We start from the raw sequence: 16,308 nt of genomic DNA, 5'->3' as shown, positions 1-16,308 counted from the left end.
TGCCACTAATGCTGCTGAGTCGGGAGGTCGATAAAAGGAGCCAATTATTAACCTAGCTCGGTTGTTGAGTGTAACCTCCACCCATAATAATTCGCAGCAACTATCCACTTCTACTTCACTACAGGATAAACTACTACTAACAGCGACGAACACTCCACCACCGGTTGCATGCAATCTATCCTTTCTAAACACCGTCTGTACCTTTGTAAAAATTTCGGCAGAATTTATTTCTGGCTTCAGCCAGCTTTCTGTACCTATAACTATTTCAGCTTCGGTGCTTTCTATCAGCGCTTGAAGTTCCGGTACTTTACCAACGCAGCTTCGACAGTTTACAATTACAATACCGATTGCTGCTTGGTCCCCGCATGTCCTGACTTTGCCCCGCACCCGTTGAGGCTGTTGCCCTTTCTGTACTTGCCCAAGGCCATCTTACCTAAAAATCCGTCCAGCCCACGCCACACAACCCCTGCTACCCGTGTAGCCGCTTGTTGCGTGTAGTGGACTTCTGACCTATCCAGCGGAACCCGAAACCCCACCACCCTATGGCGCAAGTCGAGGAATCTGCAGCCCACACGATCGCAGAACCGTCTCAGCCTCTGATTCAGACCCTCCACTCGGCTCTGTAGCAAAGGTCCGCAGTCAGTCCTGTCGATGATGCTGCAGATGGTGAGCTCTGCTTTCATCCCGCTAGCGAGACTGGCAGTCTTCACCAAATCAGATAGCCGCCGGAAGCCAGAGAGGATTTCCTCCGATCCATAGCGACACACATCATTGGTGCCGACATGAGCGACCACCTGCAGATGGGTGCACCCTGTACCCTTCATGGCATCCGGAAGGACCCTTTCCACATCTGGAATGACTCCCCCCGGTATGCACACGGAGTGCACATTGGTTTTCTTCCCCTCTCTCGCTGCCATATCCCTAAGGGGCCCCATTACGCGCCTGACGTTGGAGCTCCCAACTATCAGTAAGCCCACCCTCTGCGACCGCCCGGATCTTGCAGACTGAGGGGCAACCTCTGGAACAGGACAAGCAGCCATGTCAGGCCGAAGGTCAGTATCAGCCTGAGACAGAGCCTGAAACCGGTTCGTCAGACAAACTGGAGAGGCCTTACGTTCAGCCCTCCGGAATGTCTTTCGCCCCCTGCCACACCTTGAGACGACCTCCCACTCTACCACAGGTGAGGGATCAGCCTCAATGCGAGCAGTATCCCGGGCAACCACAGTCGTAGTCCTATCGGGGGATGCGTGGGACGAGCTGGCCGTCCACGACAAACCCCCATCCGGACCCCCACAGTGATGCCCATTGGCAACAGCCTCAAGCTGTGTGACCGAAGCCAACACTGCCTGAAGCTGGGAGCGAAGGGATGCCAACTCAGCCTGCATCCGAACACAGCAGTTGCAGTCCCTATCCATGCTAAAAACTGTTGTGCGAAGAACGTCCGAACCAATCTACAGAGAGCGCAAACAAATCGACACAAAATTTAAACGGTTATTAAAATACAAGATTGCCTAGTAAATGCAGTAATGCTGCTACTTGCGCACACTGCTCGGCGGCGGAAGGAGACTACGCGATTTTACACTATTCAGGTATTAAAACGCGATGCTACAAGTCTCAAATACTATAATAGGCCCGAAATTAATGAATTAAACAATGCAAGTACCAAAAACACGCAAAGAAATTAAGAATTAAACTATGTAACAAATGAGTGAGCTAGGAGTATATGACTTGCTGCTGCAGCTGCTTATCCAACGGCGGCAGGGAGCACACTGACTGTGACCAACCAATGCTTGAACAACTCCTAGATTCTACAATTCAGAACCGAGACAGCAGCAAGAGATACGTTGTAGAGTATGAATGAGCTATGTAGGCTGCAGGCAACGGCCTTCACGCAGTGGATACACCGGTTCCCGTCAGATCACCGAAGTTAAGCGCTGTCGGGTGTGGCCGGCACTTGGATGGGTGACCATCCGGGTCGCCATGCGCTGTTGCCGTTTTTCGGGGTGCACTCAGCCTCGTGATGCCAATTGAGGAGCTATTCGACCGAATAGTAGCGGCTGCGGTCACAGAAAACCATCGTAACGACCTGCAGAGCGGTGTGCTGACCACACGCCCCTCCTATCCGTATTCTCACCTGAGGATGATATGGCGGTCGGATGGTCCCGATGGGCCACTTGTGGCCTGAAGACGGAGTGCGTTTTGTGTAGGCAGCAGCTACATGCACCAAACGCACTGCTGCTGGAGGCTGACGTCTTTTCGGTATTGTAATGCACTACTGGTCATTAAAATTGCTACACCACTAAGATGAAATGCTACAGACGCGAAATTTGACCGACAGGAAGAAGATGCTGTGATATGCAAATGATTAGCTTTTCAGAGCATTCACACAAGGTTGGCGCGGGTGGTGACACCTACAACGTGCTGACATGAGGAAAGTTTCCAACCGATTTCTCATACACAAGCAGCAGTTGACCGACATTGCCTGGTTAAACGTTATTGTGATGCCTCGCTTAAGGAGGAGAAATGCGTACCATCACATTTCCGACTTTGATAAAGGTCGAATTGTAGCCTATCGCGATTGCGGTTTATCGTATCGCGACATAGCTGCTCGCGTTGGCCGAGATCCAATGACTGTTAGCAGAATATGGAATCGGTGGGTTCAGGAGGGTAATACGGAACGCCGTGCTGGATCCCAACGGCCTCGTATCACTAACAGTCGACAGGTATCTTATCCGCATGGCTGTAACGGATCGTGCAGCCACGTCTCGATCCCTGAGTCAACAGATGGGGACGTTTGCAAGACAACAACCATCTGCACGAACAGTTCGACGACGTTTGCAGCAGCATGGACGATCAGCTCGAAGTCCATGGCTGCCGTTACCCTCGACGCTGCATCACAGACAGGAGCGCCTGCGATGGTGTACTCAACGACGAACCTCGGTGCACGAATGGCAAAACGTCATTTTTTTCGGATGAATCCAGGTTCTTTTTACAGCATGATGGTGGTCCCATCCGTGTTTGGCGACATCGCGGTTAACGCACATTGGAAGCGTGTATTCGTAATCGCCATACTGGCGTGTCACCCGGCGCGATGGTATGGGGTGCGATTGGTCACACCTCTCTGTCACCTCTTGTTCGCATTGACGGTACTTTGAACAGTGGACGTTACATTTCAGATGTGTTACGACCCGTGGCTCTACCCTTCATTCTATCCCTGCGAAACCCAATATTTCAGCAGAATAATGCACGAACGCATGTTGGAGGTCCTGTACGGGCCTTTCAGGATACAGAAAATGTTCGACTGCTCCCCTGGCCAGCACATTCTTCAGACCTCTCAGCAATTGAAAACGTCTGGTCAATGGTGGCGAGCAACTGGCTCGTCACAATACGCCAGTCACTACTCCTGATGAAATGTGGTATCGTGTTGAAGCTGCATGGGCAGCTGTACCTGTACACGCCATCCAAGCTCTGTTTGACTCAATGCTCAGGCGTATCAAGGCCGTTATTACGGCCAGAGGTGGTTGTTCTGGATACTGATTTCTCAGGATCTATGCACCCAAATTGCGTTAAAATCTAATCACATGACAGTTCTAGTATAATATATTTGTCCAATGAATACCCGTTTATCATGTGCATATCTTCTTGGTGTAGCAATTTTAATGGCCAGTAGTGTAGTTTCCGTATAACGTTAGTTTGAAATGGTGACACTATAGAAATGACAGTGTGGCAATGGCGGGCGTTTGAGGTTGTGGGCCGAGGGAAAGGCACCTCCTCGGAGGCAGAAGACAGGAGAAGAACTCGTCGACTTCTCCCATTTAATTCATGAACCGCAACTGTTACTTCTGTTGTTTTCTTTGGGTCAGTTACTGAGCACCCTCTGTGCCTGCAACCTTAGCGGGGGTCTGTCTCGCCGAGCCCCCGTTACGACGGTGCCTGGGCAGAACGAATAAAACAGGTAACAGGTGGAAGAGGAGTAACGAGAGAAGAAAGGAGGTGGAGGAATACCGATAATCGATATCGGCAGCCAGAGGTCCCACACAAGTGGACACGCCTACATTTTTCAGTACCAGCACAGTTACCTATCGAATGGCTCCGGTATTCGCGCCGCAGAGGAGTGCGTTCTCGGAAGTCGCGGTGACTGAGGTGTCCTTCGGGACAGCCCACAATGCGCCGTCGATCAGCAGCGGCGAGGGCAGATCCGCGATGGCCGTCTACGTCGGCGTTGCTCGATTCCAGGAAACGCCGAAAGCGGCGCGCCGGGGTGCACTGTCCTCGTAGCGCTATCTGCCACTGTATCTGGCTGGCCGGACCTCCGCCCCCGGAGGCGGCTCCTCCCACCCGACTGCATTCTGCATACCAGCTGCCTGTACACCGCGACTCAGGGTACGAGGCTGCTGCTGTTTGCATCCGCCTCTACGTTCCGTCAGTCGGCCTATTTCACTGCCGGTGTGACACTACGCTCACGTTAATGTGACAATTGGGGGTTCTCATTTAAGGTGGTCGAAGTCCATAATGCCAGTTTTCAGAGAAAAGACTATGTAGGTAAACTACTTCAGTAAGAGCGCGCAAAAATTAAAAGGACATAGAGGATTGTACTATTAGTAATTTTTGCCTCACAAACATTAATATACGCTCAATAGTAAACGCCTGATGGCCTAAAGTTATCGAACAATTGTAAAGTAAAAGAAATGAACCGTCGCATAGCAGCGACCGAATCTATTATTCTTTATCTTTGCCGTTCTTGCGCGGTGCCTGTAAATATCTATGTACATGTTGTAAGAGGTCCGAGCAGATGTAATTTCGATGTATTGCTCACGCGCTGCCTGCGATATGCAAGGTATAAGAGAATCTCTGACCAGAGAGCAGTGTTGACTGCAGTAGGAACTGTGTAGCTGTAGCAGTAAGTTGTTGCTAGTCTGCTGTCTGCTCTGGTCTGGTGTGGTGTATCGTGTTGGCTGGCCCGGTCGTGGTGCAGCGATGCCGGAGCCTGAGTATTATTGTATAAGGTAAAAAGCAGCCTCGCGCATATGTAGTAATGTTATCTCAAGTCCCATGTGAATGTTTTAAAAATCTCGTAATAATAATCTTCCTCATAAAAAATAACTTTTAACAACCATTCATTTCAATTTAAAGAATTTACTAATTTCTCCCTTCCATGATCATCCCGATTGTTGCAAAAGAAAAGATCAGTTGCTTCCTTTCATAAATCACAGACCTATCGGCCAGCGTTGCGCAGGGCTGTGCCAGAAAAATTTATTGTAAGAGCAGATATATATGCGTTATGCGGCGACTTCATTGAGGTAAGAATTTTTCTCTTTTTTATTCAGAATGATCTTTCAGGGCCATGACGCAGCACTGCTGACGTCCAAAATTTACCAGGTTAAATTCACAGTGAATTATTGAAAAGTCATAAGTGAGCGACAATTTAATTGAGAGGTTAGTTACATTGTATTATTACCCGGTTAGTCAATTTTTTGTTGTTGTTGTGACGTTACACATGAATGTGAACGACATAATTATAATGTTTACTGTTGAAAGGTTTAGGAATTTTTCTGTGCGGAGTTTAAAAGTGAATGAATTTTGTGGGGAGTTTAAATGAGAAAAAATTTTGTGGGCAGGTTACAAGGTATCGATTAATGTATAAAAAAGAATTCTGTTGTTTCATGGCAAATGAGGCATTGGGCTCCTCTCCTTTTACTGTTTGTATTCCATGAAAGGCGGACGCGGACTTGTTGAGTTCCGCATCGGTATTTTATATTTCATGTGAAAATATTCAGTAAATATGCTAACTGTTATTTTTCCAATCAGAAAACATGTAGTTTCTTGTAATTGATTACGAACAGACAGCATCAAGAGGACACTTTGACTGTTATGTATAAAGTATTTAACCACAATGGTCATCTATTGTAATTTAATATGAAAAGTACTTAGCATTAAAAAACGCGTGTTGAACATATGTGTGCTTGTTTTAGTAAATTAACCTTGATGATTTCCATCTCCTCATTTACTTTAATGTTAATTATTTTGTGTTAGTTTATCACCAGAAATTACGATCACGCTGACGGGCCGAACGCAGCAAGAGGCAGAAGGAACATTATCGTTTTCCTGTTATTTCTGAATCAACACTTTTTTTAATTGTTTAGTGTTGCATTTCTTTTAAAGTCTGTAAATCTTCTGGTCCCTTAGTGTTGTTCCGGATATGACTACATCGCGACTATAAAAATGCACAGAAATTATAATGTTTCTTCCGAACGATCTCAGATAAATCAATCTGCTGCTCTTGCTCAAAATAATCCAACCAGGTATTTAGTGCTCAACGTATGTTATTATAATAGTGTAATCAATCCCTGATTCTGTTGCCAAGTGGCTTACCAAAATATTCACTTTTTCGAGATGTTTTAAAAAAATAAATAAAATAACAATTCTTTTTCTTTTCGTCCCCCAAACAGCAACGCTACAGGATGCACCACTGAACCATTTGAGGTAGGGAACCTGGGTTCGGGGAAGCCAGCTTAAGAAGGTAATAGGAATAGAATCACATTACTGTGTACTTTTTTATTTACGTTATTTACAGTTAACAGCAAATACCAACACTGACACAATGAACGTACCATCTGTACTGTATCTTAGAAAATGTGCTTAAACCGACCTCTATCAACCTCAATGCAAGCATGACATCAGCGAATAAGATTCTGACGCACGCTGACAAATATCCCGAGTGTGTTTTTGATCAGATCACAGGCAGCTACAATTCTGGCAACTAGTTCTATCTCCGTATCCACTAGGGGTTTCGTACAAAAGTGACTTTAGATATCCCCGTAGGAAATAATCAAGGAGATTCAGGTCCGGTGACCTGCAGGCCAAGGAATAGGATCTCCCCGTGCGAGAGGTCCTTATGTTGCCAGGTTCCTCGTTTCTTCTTTCCAACGAATCAGTCTACGGCATTCCTCGATCGAGAGAAATTAACACTCATGGTGACGGATGATGACTCTTACGAAAACGTTCACAGTGCAGTGTTTCATCAGTGAGAGCATTGAAAAGTACCTGCTCCATACACAAAGTGCATTCAATGAGTTCTGCGAAACTGCACCGGTACTGCTCCATCGTTCTGCACTCTTCGTCCCTGAATAATGCTAACAAGGGAACCTCGCCATCGCACCCGCCTCAGATTTAGTTATAAGTTGGAACAGTGGATAGGCCTTGAAAAACTGAACACAGATCAATCGAAAAAACAGGAAGAAGTTGTGTGGAACTATGAAAAAAAAAAAAAGCAAAATATACAAACTGAGTAGTCCTTCCGCAACATAGGCCACAACATGGACGAAAGGAATTCAGGAGTGCCGTGGTCCCGTGGTTAGCGTGAGCAGCTGGGGAATGAGAGGTCCTTGGTTCAAGTCCTCCCTCGAGTGAAAAATTTTCTTTCTTTATTTTCGCAATTTTATGATCTGTCTGTTCGTTCATTGACGTCTCTGTTCACTGTAATAAGTTTAGTGTCTGTTTTGCGACCGTACCGCAAATCCGTGCGATTAGTAGACGAAAGGACGTGCCTCTCCAATGGGAACCGACACATTTGATCGCAAGGTCATAGGTCAACCGATTCCTCCACAGGAAAACACGTCTGATGTTTTCTATACGATACTGGTGACGGCATATGCGTCACATGACAGTAATATGTTGTCGACCCACCTAACTTGTACACTTGGCGAATGGATAAAAAGATTCTGCTACCTTGCCCGATTTAGGTTTTCTTGTGAATGAGATTATCACTCACAAAAAAGTGATCGCATCGGACGGACAGATAATAATTGTCTCAAAACAAAAAATTAAGATTTTCGCTCGAGGGAACACTTGAACCAGATCCTCTCGTTCCGCAGCTGCACACGCTAACCACAGGACCACGGCGCACGGTGCTCCTGCCTGCGCATTACCCTTGAAGTTGCATATCTTCCACATGGACTACTCAGTTTGCATATTTTGCTTATTTTTTTCATAGTTCCACACAACTTCTTCCTGTTTTCTCGATTGATCTGTGTTCAGTTTTTCAAGGCCTATCCACTCTGCCAACTTATAACTAAATCTGAGGGGGGTGCGATGGGGAGGTTCCCTTGTGAGTAATGAATGGGTTCATCGTTGATTCATAGCACGTTCTGCCATCGGACAATGTAAATACTATACAACAAAACCACATTATGGACAAGTAAAGCAAGCAAAACCTGCATCATGACTTCCTAGTAATCAGGCTCGTCCTTCTAGTTTCCTTGCAAACGAAAAAACTACAAAGAACGAAACTTGTCTAGCTTGAAGGGGAAAACCAGATGGCGCTACGGTTGACCCGCTAGATGGCGCTAGGTGAAACGGATATCAGCTGCGTTTTTTTTTAAATAGGAACCCCCATTTTTAGTACATATTCGTGTAGTACGTAAAGAAATATGAATGTTTTAGTTGGACCACATTTTTCGCTTTGTGATAGATGGCGCTGTAATAGTCACAAACATATGGCTCACAATTTTAGACGAACAGTTGGTAACAGGTAGGTTTTTTAAATTAAAAAACAGAACGTAGGTACGTTTGAACATTTTATTTCGGTTGTTCCAATGTGATACATGTACCTTTGTGAACTTATCATTTCTGAGAACGCATGATGTTACAGCGTGATTACCTGTAAATACCACATTAATGAAATAAATGCTCAAAATGATGTCCGTCAGCTTCAATGCATTTGGCAATACGTGTAACGACATACCTCTCAACAGCGAGCAGTTCGCCTTCCGTGATGTTCGCATATGCATTGGCAATTGCGCTGACGCATGTGTGTCAGGCGTCGTCGGTGGATCACGGTAGCAAATATCCTTTAACTTTCCCCATAGAAAGAAATCCGGGGATGTCAGATCCGGTGAACGTGCGGGCCTTGGTGTGGTGCTTCGACGACCAATTCACTTGTCATGAAATATGTTATTCAATACCGCTTCAAACGCACGCGAGCTATCTGCCGGACATCCATGATGTTGGAAGCACATCGTCATTCTGTCATGCAGTGAAACATCTTGTAGTAACATCGGTAGAACATTACGTAGGAAATCAGCATACATTGCACCATTTAGATTGCCATCGATAAGATGGGGGCCAATTATCCTTCCTCCCATAATGCCGCACTATACATTAACCCGCCAAGGTCGCTGATGTTCCACTTGTCGCAGCCATCGTGGATTTTCCGTTGCCCAATAGTGCATATTATGCCGGTTTACGTTACCGCTGTTGGTGAATGAGGCTTCGGCGCTAAATAGAACGCGTGCAAAAAATTTGTCATCGTCCCATTATTTCTCTTGTGCCCAGTGGCAGAACTGGACACGGCGTTCAAAGTCGTCGCCATGCAATTCCTGGTGCATAGAAATACGGTACGGGTGCAATCGATGTTGATGTAGCATTCTCAACACCGACGTTTTTGAGATTCCCGATTCTCGCCCAATTTGTCTGCTACTGATGTGCGGATTAGCCGCGACAGCAGCTAAAATACCTACTTGGGCATCATCATTTGTTGCAGGTAGTGGTTGACGTTTGACATGTGGCTGAACACTTCCTGTTTTCTTGAATAACATAACTACCCGGGGAACGATCCGGAGATTTGGATGATGTCGTCCAGGATACCGAGCAGCATACGTAGCACACGCCCATTGGGCATTTTGTTATCACAATAGCTATACATCAACACGATATCGACCTTTTCCGCATTTGGTAAACGGTCCATTTTAACACGGGTAGTGTATCACGAAGCAAATACTGTCCGCACTGGCGGAATGTTGCGTGATACCACGTACATATACGTTTGTGCTATTACAGCGCCATCTATCACAAAGCGAAAAAAGTGATCCAACTAAAACATACATACTTCTTTCCGCACTGCACGAGTATGCAATAAAAATTGGGGTTCCTATTTAAAGAAAATCTCTTTTACCGTAAGAGCGTGCAAATACACTCCTGGAAATTGAAATAAGAACACCGTGAATTCATTGTCCCAGGAAGGGGAAACTTTATTGACACATTCCTGGGGTCAGATACATCATATGATCACACTGACAGAACCACAGGCACATAGACACAGGCAACAGAGCATACACAATGTCGGCACTAGTACAGTGTATATCCACCTTTCGCAGCACTGCAGGCTGCTATTCTCCCATGGAGACGATCGTAGAGATGCTGGATGTAGTCCTGTGGAACGGCTTGCCATGCCATTTCCACCTGGCGCCTCAGTTGGACCAGCGTTCGTGCTGGACGTGCAGACCGCGTGAGACGACGCTTCATCCAGTCCCAAACATGCTCAATGGGGGACAGATCCGGAGATCTTGCTGGCCAGGGTAGTTGACTTACACCTTCTAGAGCACGTTGGGTGGCACGGGATACATGCGGACGTGCATTGTCCTGTTGGAACAGCAAGTTCCCTTGCCGGTCTAGGAATGGTAGAACGATGGGTTCGATGACGGTTTGGATGTACCGTGCACTATTCAGTGTCCCCTCGACGATCACCAGTGGTGTACGGCCAGTGTAGGAGATCGCTCCCCACACCATGATGCCGGGCGTTGGCCCTGTGTGCCTCGGTCGTATGCAGTCCTGATTGTGGCGCTCACCTGCACGGCGCCAAACACGCATACGACCATCATTGGCACCAAGGCAGAAGCGACTCTCATCGCTGAAGACCACACGTCTCCATTCGTTCCTCCATTCACGCCTGTCGCGACACCACTGGAGGCGGGCTGCACGATGTTGGGGCGTGAGCGGAAGACGGCCTAACGGTGTGCGGGACCGTAGCCCAGCTTCATGGAGACGGTTGCGAATGGTCCTCGCCGATACCCCAGGAGCAACAGTGTCCCTAATTTGCTGGGAAGTGGCGGTGCGGTCCCCTACGGCACTGCGTAGGATCCTACGGTCTTGGCGTGCATCCGTGCGTCGCTGCGGTCCGGTCCCAGGTCGACGGGCACGTGCACCTTCCGCCGACCACTGGCGACAACATCGATGTACTGTGGAGACCTCACGCCCCACGTGTTGAGCAATTCGGCGGTACGTCCACCCGGCCTCCCGCATGCCCACTATACGCCCTCGCTCAAAGTCCGTCAACTGCACATACGGTTCACGTCCACGCTGTCGCGGCATGCTACCAGTGTTAAAGACTGCGATGGAGCTCCGTATGCCACGGCAAACTGGCTGACACTGACGGCGGCGGTGCACAAATGCTGCGCAGCTAGCGCCATTCGACGGCCAACACCGCGGTTCCTGGTGTGTCCGCTGTGCCGTGCGTGTGATCATTGCTTGTACAGCCCTCTCGCAGTGTCCGGAGCAAGTATGGTGGGTCTGACACACCGGTGTCAATGTGTTCTTTTTTCCATTTCCAGGAGTGTATTTAACAGGACATAGAGGAAGCGCCACTGAACAATTTGAGGTAGGGAACTTGAGTTCGGAGAAGCCAGCTTAAGAAGATAATAGGAATAAAATCACATTGCTGTGTACTTTCTTATTTACATTATTTACAGTTAACAGCAAATACAAGCACTGGCGCAATGAATATACCATCTGTACTGTATCTTACAAAATGTACTGAAACTGACCTCTATCAACTTCAATGCAAGCATGACGTCAGCGAATAAGATTCTGACGCACGCTGACACATATCCCCAGTGTGTTTTCTTCACATCACAGGCAGCTACAATTCTGGTACCTAATTCCATCTCCGTATCAAAATGGTTCAAATGGCTCTGAGCACTATGGGACTTAACTTCTAAGGTGATCAGTCCCCTAGAACTTGGAACTACTTAAACCTGACTAACCTAAGGACATCACACACATCCATGCCGGAGGCAGGATTCGAACCTGCGACGGCGGTCGCGCGGTTCCAGACTGTAGCTCCTAGAACCGCTCGCCCACTCCGGCCGGCTCCATCTCCGTACCCACTGCGGTCTCATACACAAGTGACTTTAGATATCCCTGTAGGAAATAATGAAGGGAATTCAGGTCAGGTGACCTCACAATCTGAGGAATAGGACCTCTCCGTGCGAGTGGTTCTCATGTTGCCAGGTCCCTCGTTTCTTCTTTCCAGTGAACCAGTATCCTGCAGTCGTCGATCGAAAGAAATTAACACTAGTTATGATGCCTGTTAGGAAATCGTTCCTTGTACAATCTTTCACCAGCGAGAGCATTGCAAAGTACTTCCCCATACACAAAGCGCATGTCAGTGAGTTCTGTGAAACGTTACTGGTATTGCTCCATCGTATTGTACAGTACGACTATGAATAGCACTGGGTCATGAATGAGTCTGACGTTGATTCATAGCCCGTTCTGTCATGGGACAGAGCCACATTATGGACAAGAAAAGTAAGCAAAGTCTGCATCATGACTTCCTAGTGATCAGGCTCGTCCTTCTTGTTTCCTTGCAGAAAGTAAAGAATGTAGATGTAAATAAACAGCACAGTATGTGTAAATTTGTGCGCATGTTAGTTGCAAATAAACTGGAAAACAGAAATGTTAGACAAAGCGGTAAACAAGTTTACTTCCATATCTCCTTAAGATGACTTATCCGATCCCAGGTTCTCTACCTCGGATTGATCAGTGGAGCATTCTCTATGTCGTATTACTTTTTCTGCACGCTCTTACAGAAACACCCTGTATATGTGTATGTTTGATAAATGTTTTATTGGTCTATTACTCTATAATAGATCCATTAGCTAAATAAAGTCACTGCTTGGAACGATAAAATATAACGAACCATTGGATTTGCTTAAATCTCCCATTGAAAATTTTAGGAAAGTATCTGACATTAGATTTGTCACAAATATATAAATTGTTTCTTATTATATTGATCGTCTCAGATCCTCTGTTTTACTAGAAGCGGTGCTTATAAAGCCTTTAATATTGTTATACTTGTCACGACGGCATATTTTACTGATTTTTTTTCTAGTCATCAGTCTTCTGGCTGGTTTGATGCGGCCTGCCATGAAATCCTCTCCAGTGTCAACCTTTCCATCTCAGAGTAGCAATTATAACCTACGTCCTCAATTATTTGCTGGATGTAGTCCAATCTCAGACTTCCTCTACACTTTTTACTCTCTACAGCTCCCTGTACTACAATGAAAATTATTCCCTTATGCCTTAACAGATGTCCTCTCATTCTGCCCTTCTTCTTGTCAGTGTTTTCAATATATTCCTTGCCTCGCCGATTCTACGGGGAACCTCCCCATTCCTTACCTTATCTTCCCGCGCCCGGGTTCCCGGGTTCGATTCCCGGCGGGGTCAGGGATTTTCTCTGCCTCGTGATGACTGGGTGTTGTGTGATGTCCTTAGGTTAGTTAGGTTTAAGTAGTTCTAAGTTCTAGGGGACTGATGACCATAGATGTTAAGTCCCATAGTGCTCAGAGCCATTTTTTTTTCAACAGATCATGTAATTCTTTTTCACTTTCGCTAAGGATAGCAATGTCATCAGCGAACATTAACACTGATATCCTTCCACATTGAATTTTAAAACCACTCTAAAACCTTCCTTTTATTTCCCTCATAAGTTGTTCGACGTATAGATTGAACAGTAGTGGCGAAGACTATATCCCTGTCTAATATGCTTTTTAATCCGACCACGTCGTACTTGGTTTCCCTATAGCTTAAATTTATTTTTCTCAGGATTTCGAACATCATGCGCCATGGATACCTTTCATATCAGCGCACACTCCGCTGCAGAGTGAAAATCTCTTTCTGGAACCAGAGTATATTTTATCAGCTGAGAATTTTACTAATAACTGCTTACAACAATATGATCTTAGACGTATTTGTGGCTTACCCTTCTTCCTAACGGAGCAAACCAGCCTGTTTCCCCAACGAAGTTGCATAGCTTATTATTGCAATTATTTTGAAGCTATTCGGCAATGTTTCAGTAAGTAAAGTTGTGCTCACATTATGTTACAACTTACGGGGCTTCCACAAACGGTACCAATGAAAATATAAATTGAAAAACTAGAGACAGGGTAAATTTTAAAGCTGTCTCGTTAGTATAACATCTCAGGATGTTCAGGACCCTTTAGCTCAGTTTAGAGCAGTTTTCCCTCCTTCATATCCGTATGAAACCCCCGAAGTGAGGCATTGGAATTTATGCGACTCTCACTTATATATATTCGATCTTTGGCAGAGAAAATCACAATAAAGTACTATGTTGCTCATAGCTGTGATTATAACAGCAACGGAACTTTGGCACTGGGGCTTGCAAATAAATGAGAATACAGGTGACTGTTACCGACTATTGTATGTCGCCGAGACTACACGTTGTCAAGTGTGCCTCATCTATTCTCACATCTGCGGTGCGGTGAAGACAGCGGAACTGTGTGATCTGAAGTTATCGTGCTGAAATACAGAACCTGAAAGTAATAAACAAAGCACATAACCATTATTTCAACAGATTTTCTATTCTCTGGTGGTTCTAAGTACACGCCTCATGGTCGCTGGGTGAAGGTTAATGTGCCTACAGGCCATGCTCTCTCTTCTTCTGTGTTTACTCAGCTGTCAGCTAAGTTTCTCCATTTATCGTGGTATTCTTCTCAGGATAAAATCCTTCACATCAGTGTAAGTGCGCGAGTAATGAGTATAATGGGCAGGGCCACTATGAACATAGTGCGGGACAATAAGTTGGGAATGTGGGTCTCACGGGAGGCGTGCCATAGACAAGTCCCTGCAGTCGCACTATACTCTGTGTCCTCCGTGGCTCAGATGGATAGAGTGTCTGCCATAGAAGCAGGAAATCCCTGGTTCGAGTACCGGTTGGGGCACGCATTTTAAACTGTTCCCGTTGACTTATACAAACGCCTGTATGCAGCTAAGGATATTCATTTCAGTGTAATTGAAAAGTAAGGTTTTGTAGTCAAATGAGTGGAGAGTAACGTGGTCTATTGGTATCCTGGATAAGTCAACCTGCTTTCAGAAAGAAAGTGTTGCCTTACCTTTTGAACACCCCTTGCATCTTGGTCAGCTTGGGAAAAGTTTTAATGTTGGATACTGTGAACACATGGATGCTTTTAGACTAGAAAAATTAATTCAATTTGCAACCATCACTTAGTTGGAGGAACATGGAGACTGTTTCTAACGTTAAAGACAACTTACAGACGTTACATACAGTTAAGAAGGATAGTAAAATAGACGTTCTGAAAGAACTTGGAATATGCACTCACACTCCCAGTTTATCCCCATACATTCTAAATAAGCAACTTGAGGTAACTAACACACAATCTCTACAGATAATGATTTTTCAGGTGCGAGGGTGGGGGATGGACAACAGTCACGTCTTGAATGTGGGGATGTTCTTCGTTTCCAGCGGACGAAGATAAAATTGTACTGTATTGTGCTGTATGGCACCGGGGATATAGAAACGACGGAGAGTCTTCGTCCCCGCCGAAGCCCTCAGTGGTTCACAACCCCACAACAGGCTTCAGCAGTCCACTCACCCCACCGCCGCCCCACACCGAACCCAGGGCTATTGTGCGGTTCGGCCCCCTGGGAGCGTCTCACACCAGACGAGTGTAACTCTGTTTGCGTGGTAGAGTAATTATGGTGTACACGTACGTGGAGACAGTGTTTGTGCAGCAATGACCGACATAGTATAACTGAGGCGGAATAAGTGGAACCAGCCCGCACTCGCCGAGGCAGATGAGAAAACCGCCTTAAAAACCATCCACAGGCTGGCCGGAACGCCATCCCGCCCGGAAAGCAGTGCGTTAGACCGCACGGCTAAACGGGCGGGTCAAGATAAAATTAATCAAATCAGTAGAACTTACTAGATTTCACAAAAAGTATAGGGCAAACCAATTCATTCCTAACTATATACATGTGAACACCAAGGCGACTTCTAAACCAGCCTAACGATCACTGTAGTTTAACTAGTAGCTGAGAATGATTATATAGCCGAAATCATGATTGTGCGAAATAAATGAATAGTAACTATACTCAACTGGCGAAAATTTCTTTCAAATACCTCTACAGGCTTTTTTCGAGCTGTTCAGACAATTTAAACACAACGTGTACCTCCAACAATCAGAACTCTGAACAAGAATATTCCACTACACTAGAAAAAAACCTGCACCACTTAACATTTTAACTACTACCGTACAAGGTAACGAACAGAGGCCAAATTCAGTACAATAGGTACGCACTTAGAAGTGCCTAATAACAAATATTTTTCATTTTGTCTATGACACACTGTAATTACATGCATCTGTACTGGATGAAACCTGCTTATAAAGTAAGTCGTAAGATAATGAAATCCAAACGCTCATACTGTTGCCCTTT

The 16,308-nt window shown here is 45.8% G+C and overlaps 1 pseudogene; it reads left to right on the top strand.

The window, feature by feature from the left end:
• Nucleotides 1-1,876: 1,876 nt before the first annotated feature.
• LOC126254842 (5S ribosomal RNA) lies at nt 1,877-1,994 on the top strand (annotated as a pseudogene).
• The last annotated feature ends 14,314 nt before the right edge of the window (nt 1,995-16,308 follow it).

This window comes from Schistocerca nitens, chromosome 4, assembly GCF_023898315.1.
Source record: "Schistocerca nitens isolate TAMUIC-IGC-003100 chromosome 4, iqSchNite1.1, whole genome shotgun sequence".
NCBI lineage: Eukaryota > Metazoa > Arthropoda > Insecta > Orthoptera > Acrididae > Schistocerca > Schistocerca nitens.
The sequence above is the reverse complement of the archived record's forward strand: the minus strand, read 5'-3'. Positions and strand labels throughout refer to the sequence as shown.